This window comes from Pygocentrus nattereri, chromosome 16 (genome assembly GCF_015220715.1).
Source record: "Pygocentrus nattereri isolate fPygNat1 chromosome 16, fPygNat1.pri, whole genome shotgun sequence".
NCBI classification, from domain to species: domain Eukaryota; kingdom Metazoa; phylum Chordata; class Actinopteri; order Characiformes; family Serrasalmidae; genus Pygocentrus; species Pygocentrus nattereri.
Window position 1 is genome coordinate 11,563,547 of NC_051226.1, and position 7,011 is coordinate 11,570,557.

The 7,011-nt window shown below is 38.7% G+C and overlaps 1 long non-coding RNA gene across 1 annotated transcript; it reads left to right on the forward strand.

Annotated features, from left to right (window-relative positions):
* Positions 1-1,051: 1,051 nt before the first annotated feature.
* On the forward strand, positions 1,052-2,927 carry LOC119265454. The gene is made up of 2 exons (XR_005131656.1): positions 1,052-1,093; positions 1,478-2,927. It is a non-coding gene; the product is annotated as an uncharacterized LOC119265454 (long non-coding RNA).
* The last annotated feature ends 4,084 nt before the right edge of the window (positions 2,928-7,011 follow it).

Below are 7,011 nucleotides of genomic sequence, written 5' to 3' on the forward strand. Positions count from 1 at the left end.
TGCTGAGTCTGTTTCGTTCTCCCTGGCGTTGTGACGATGTGCAGATCAACTCTTTAGCCCTGCGCCATCATTATGTTAAACTACAATCTGTTAGGATGAAATAGAAAGATCTACCGCAGTCAGAAGATTGGGAAGCAGCCCTGAGTGAAGATATCAGGGGGAAAACTCTCAGGACTAGACCTCAGAGATCTTATACACTTGACCTGCTTTCATATGCTAATAAAGCAGAATCATGTGTAGTTTTCCATATGGCCCAAAGAGACATCTGATAGATTAAGAGCAACAGCCACTACAGGCAAGTTGGAACACATGATTTGTGTGTGTGTGTGTGTGTGTGAGTGTGTGTGTGCTCATTTTTGTACATTTTTTGTTAATAAAATACCCTATGAAGTCAGAACTTTATGCCTTTTTGAAATGCTGTAAAACAATTCTTGTTACATTCTTCTGTTACATTTGCATGCACACACACACACACACACACACACACACACACACACATATATATATATATATATATATATATATATATATATATTAAGTTATAAGTTACCATTTTGGAGATATGAGGATTTGTTCTTCTATGGTTGGCCTCTTCTATCCTAGCAGTGTCATTGACATCAGTATCACTGCTATGCTGTGAATGAACCTCTATCCAAATGATATCTGGTCAACAGTGCTCCTATGGTCACAAACTGACCTCTATATGTGTCTTGGTGTGAAAAGTTTTGCAGACCCCTGCTCTATGGAACGATCTGACAGGGAGACCTTGATATTTCTCTCAATACACCCAGTACAACCCTTCACTGTGTGTTGCTTCCACTTTGATGTGTGCTGAAATACTGAAAAGACTCCTGAGCACCGAATATAAGTACATACTTGCTGGCACTGCCTTGGTACTTGTCGGACTGCATTGTGTCAAGTGTAAAGTTTGGAGGAGGGGGGATTATGGTGTGGGCTTGTTTTTCAGGAGTTGGGCTCGGCCAACTGGTTCCAGTGAAAGGAACTCTTAATGCTTCAGCAGACCAAGAGATTTTGGACAGTTTTCTTAAACACACTCCTAAACCTTGTGGAAAGCCTTCCCAGAAGAGTATAGGTAATAACACACACAAATACATATATTTCTTTGTGACCATTTATTTATTATTATTACATATACATATATTACATTTATGACCTATTTTATATATGACACTTACATCTATATGATACATATAGAGCAGATTATTATCACGTAAAGGTGCTTACCTACAAAATAGGTCTGGAACATATTATTACATGTAGATGCTTACATATACATAATACATATGGAACATGTGTATGACCCCATGTCCTGACATGGTATAAAAACATCATTATGTGTCTCTCTGAGCTCTTGTCCCCACCAGGCTCTGCTCCTCAGGGGTTTGTGGTTTGTGATCTGTACCAGGATTGATATGTCTATATGAGGTGTGTGTGTGTGTGTATATGTGTGTGATAGACATATGGAGGTCATGAGGAGGAGGAAGCACAACTGGAGAAGGACCTCAACAGCTGTGTCTTCATCACACGCATCTGCTCCAGGGGATGAAGTTCAACCTGATCTAAGAGGAGTGCATATGTTTGTGTGTGTGTGTTTGTGTGTGTGTGTGTGTGTGTGTGTGTGTGTGTGCGTGTGTGTGTGCGTATCTGTGTATGTGTATGAGAGACAGAGTTCTAATGAAGGATGCAAGATAACTTTCTTTACTCGGGTAATCACCCACAAATGTGTCACACAGCAAAGAATTTCTTAACATGTCGAATTTTCTTGATTCGTGCTAATTAAGATGTTTGAGAACCAATTACAGTACACATCATTTCCCTTTCGCTGCATAATTACAGAAAAACATGAGCTGGAGGTATAGAAATATACAGCATATCTTACCCTTCATTATCCCTATTAATCTCCAGATGTGTGTGTATGTTTGTATGAATATGAAGCTCTGAGAGGAACATTAAACATCATCTCAGATTGAAATCAATAGTTGCAGTCTAAGGTTACACTGTGCCTGCAAGGTTATTCCTAAACAATAATTAAATGGCTTTCTTGCTTTATGGTGTTGATAAATCAATACATGTTTTAAGGAAAACAAATGCTGAAATGACTCGGATGTCTGTGGTCTTGTTGGATTTGTCCACTGATTCAACTGCTGTTTGTTTCACTGTTGAACATAACCTATAAGAAGTGTAGATGGGAAAGTGTAGTATTGACTGAACGTTTAAAATCGGCACTTTTAGCAGAATTTCAATGAGCTGTGTGTAAGAAATTATTAATAAAAAATACTCCATGCTTTTGTTGTCATGGGTGACAACAGTAACTTTACAGGGAAATTCAGGTGATTTTTCAAAGAAATTCTCTGTGAATAAATAGTTAAGATGTAACCAAAGTTATTCAGAGTGGCTTGGTGAGGATTTCACTGTTCTAGAGAAACCCACTAAGTCAGAATTCTTCACAGTGGTGATAAGAATGTGTGAAGCACTGAAGCCTCTAAAAAGCTCAATCACTGAAAGTTATTTTATGAAATGGTTGTGAATATGTTGTCTGATGCACGAGACAGTGAGTGCATTTATATGCACTCAATCATCTGATCATAGCCGAATTTCTGCAGTTATCTGATTATTCAAATGGTCATGCAAACAGCATACTCTGATCTAGAAATCCAATAAAGAAATCTGATAAAGAGAGACATGGGGGAGAGGCTGGATTTTAGCTCAGTAATCAAATTTCTCAGTGCATGTAAACTCTTACTCTGATTTCTTTCGAATATTTCAGTCTGCGCATGTACGAAAACAGGTGGCGGTACCAGAAACAAGCAAGCAGCATTGCTGCAAGATGGCAGAGGAACAGTTTTGGAGCAATGATGAAACCAGCTATGTTCTTGACGAAATAAAGGATGGAAATACTTATGTCACACCCTCCTCTGTGAGTTTATTGGCCAGTTATAAAGCAGTAATTTGATTACTGCCAGACTCGCGTAGACCTGGAGTTTCCCCATTATCTGTTTACTCAAGTGCATGTAAATGTGTTGATCGAATTACTGACAAAATCAGATTCTCTGCAGATATGCAATTATTAAGTGCATGTAAACACACTCACAGTTTTGGCCCAAACATTGAAATACATTTTAAATACATTAAATAGATGATATATTTGTGGTTGTGAGGTACAGTCATGTATAAAAGTCAAATTAAATATTTTATTGATTTTATAAATAAAAATAAGTACAAGTGTATATCCTCTAGAGAGTACATGCTTGTGTACATTTTATTACACAGTTAATGTTCATTTCCTGAATTTAACATATTGGAGGAAAATATAAACAGAGGAAAACAGAAAAGAAGAAAGCAGGAAAACAGAACTAAATTAAAACAAAACCTGCAACAACATCAGTGACAACAAGCAACAGGGTAACATAGACAATGCAAAACAAAGGGAATAAGCACTTACAGGGGTATTAAGAAATACCTGGGAATAATGAGAGAGCAGGGCTATAGACTAGAGACAGGGGGAACAGATGACTAGGGGGCAGGAGTAAGGAGGTTACACAGCCCAGATCAACAAGGCACATGACAGACACAAACAAATGACACTTGAAAACAAGAAAACCAAAGCTAAAACAGAGAAAGAGAAGGACAGAACAAGAGAGAACATTACACTTAGCCTACATCTCAATGACTGATTTATGTGGAAATTTTACCAAATCAGTAGAACTTCGCCTTTAAAGGTGAATGATTAATGGTATTTCCCAAATAGTAATTAATATGCAGTAATGCAGTTCCAGTGCTGCACTTCAGTGTTTGTTTGTAGGGAATGTATATATGATTTCCATAAGCAGAGAGAGTGTGAGAGAGAGAGAGAGAGAGAGAGAGAGAGATGTTGGTTCTTGTGAAAAAGATAATATAAGGAAAGTCCTTTCTTCTTTTACAATTCAGATGTTTATCCTCTTCCTACAGAAAAGCCGATTATATCAGAAATAAAAGCTTACCTTTGCATTCATAGCTGCTGATTCTGTTTACTAGGCCTTATCTTATAATGTGGATAGCGCATACATGATTCTGATAATGGCTTAGTATAATTTATCGAGGTGTAAACATGGACTACCTGAGCCTTGCATAAACCCTTAAAGAAAAAAAGTTTTAAAAGGCCAGAAGTCAGCATTTACTTGTGGCAGAAGTGAGCCTTTGTGGTGCACGTGTGCTGCTTTGAACCGGCTGCGCTGATTTAAGACGACAGAGCGCTAACCAGTTTAAAAATATCTGGCAGATGCTGTTTGAGGAGCGGGGATGAAAGGGCTCTTTCTCCTGCCGTGTGTGGATGGTAAACCTGCGGCTGCGTCTTTAAACCCCATCCAGCTGAGTCCCAGGGCTAGGAGGCTGTGTGCGTGTGTGAGAGAGAGTGTGAGTGAGAGAGAGAGTGAAAGTGTGTGTGGTTGGCATTTGATGCCAGCTATCTCATCACTCCCTATTCTCATGCTAATGAAGTTAAAGATCAGACGTATGACGAGCGTCCGAGAGAGAGAGAGAGAAAGAGAGGGTGACTGGAACGCATTGCCTTTTACAATGGCACTCATACACACACATATGCAAAATTAAATGTTAGGTCAGAAGTTTTAGGCTCATTCAGGTGCTTTATTTCTGCACCTGCTGTTGTGGTTGTTTTTGCCAGGATTTGCACATTCAAATTCCTCACATACTACAGTGAAAAATAGCCTAACTTGGTCAGGTAATGCTTTCTTTTACACAATATAGCCAAAAGTATGTGGAGACTCTCCTTGTTATTGAGTTCAGCTGTTTTAGCCACACTCTTTGCTAACAGGTGTATAAAATTAAGCACATAGCCCTGAAATGTATAATCCATAGACAAACTGGCTGTAGAATGGGTGATGAAAATGAGCTCAGTGAGTTTGTAACTTTCTGCCCTGCTAGACCTACCCTAGTCAACTGTAAGTGATAGTATGTGAAATAGAAGCATTTAGGAGCAACACCAGCTCAGCCACAAAGTGGTAGAGCATGGCAAGTACATAAAAATCACCTATCCTCTGTTGCAATACTCACTACAGAGTTCCAAATTGCTGCTGGACGCAACATCAGCAGAAGAATTGTCGAGCTTTGAGACCTTCATGATATTGGTTCTGCATAGCATCAAAAATTATTCTGCTATTGTTACGATCTCAAGCTTGTAGAACCCTTTTCAAAAATATTCTATGTAGAACCAGGTACAACATCATCTCAGTCAATCAAAAGAACCCTTTATGCATTCAAATGTCTTCTGCGTGTTCATTGTTCTATAGAACTGTTGTCTACTTAAGAACCCTTCTAGGGCCATCCTTTTTAAGAGTGCAGAATTGAATTAACCAATTGAAGCTCTAACACTCCAATATATGAATTTGGCCTATATTTTATTTCCTTATTTTGAATGCATTTTAACGGCATAACTTACATATTAGTTTCATAGTAGTAAGATAATAATTTATAGTAATTAATAGATTAGATTAGATTAGATTAGATTCATGTTAATGTACAACATAGTAAAAGTTTTTTTACTTATTTACTTGTTTGTGGTTTCTCCTATTATGAAGGTCATTAATCGGGGTAGCAAACCTAAGTAATTTAACCAGGGTAGTCCAAACCTTTTGTCTCAGGGGACAACACCCAAGAAGGTAAGTAGGATACAGGATACAGGATTCATCAACAACATTCTATGCTGATGATCCACTGTAGATACATTATAAATGCATACTTTAACCTTTATAACTATATGTTCTGTTACTCTAAGGCCAATTTTTGCAGATGAATTGCAGATCTAACAGTGTATCAACACTGTAAATTACATCTAGTCTACACTTAAGTTTAGTCAGGGCTTGAAACACTGGCTCTAAATATAGTATTCACTCGAATCATGACCTTAACATCATACCAAAACCTACATCTATCCAAGATGCTAATCTTAACCATCTCTCTCTCTCATCTCTCTCTCTCTCTCTCTCTCTCTCTCTCTCTCTCTCTCTCTCTCTCTCCCTCACCCTCCGCCGTCTCTCTCTCTCTCCCTCACCCTCTCCCTCTCCCCTTTCTCAGGTGAGTTGACTGATGGTCGGAGACAGCGCTCTTCTCCAAAATGCTTTTAAGGAGCAAAGCTAAGCTTAATGGGTCGGGCCGGGTGCCAGAGACTGGGTCGCATCAGGGTCAGTGGATGTTAACCTCTTAAAGATCACCCAGGGGCGAGCAGCAAAAACACAGCATGTGAATGCGCCAGCTGGGAGACATCATTAGATAATGGCATCGGAGCTCCTCCGAAACCTCCGGAGAGCAGGGCAGGATTAGGACGTGCCAATACAGCGGACATGGCTCATGTCAAATGTCAGACACAATGTGCTGCTTGGCCACAGACACAAACATTTGCTCTTGTAATCTAGTATAGGTCTTTGTAATGGCTTTAAAATGGCCCAGGTCCAGGTGTCGTAGGCTTGGTCAGATTGGACATCTCATTGACCCTCCATTTCCCTTGCTTGTCCCACATTAATGTGGGGGAGAGGCGTTTTGCAGCATTTTGCCCTGGGACAAACCATCTGACCATTTGGCTCCAGAAAAATTCACTCACTATATAATGAATTTTATAATGCATTTATATAATATATTTACTAGACTGTGCTTGATATAGAAAAATAAACAGGTACCAAACTATATTTTGAGGGGTAGTAATTTAATTCCCATAGTAGATGACGATGATCAAATAACAGTCTAAAATTACCATTATAGCAGGCATAACACAGTCCTGTTGGTGTGAATCATGTATTGTACTAATATAGTCTAATAACATATTACTACTACTACATAGTCATCATATGTCTGTGTATTACTACTACATCTAGACATGATTATTGCATATTGCATTTTGGAATATAGTCTATTTCTCTATTTGCCTATTTCTTTGTTCTTGGTTATATAGAAATTCTACAAAATTATGTCATACAGAAAGTAATTGTGGGCGGCACGGTG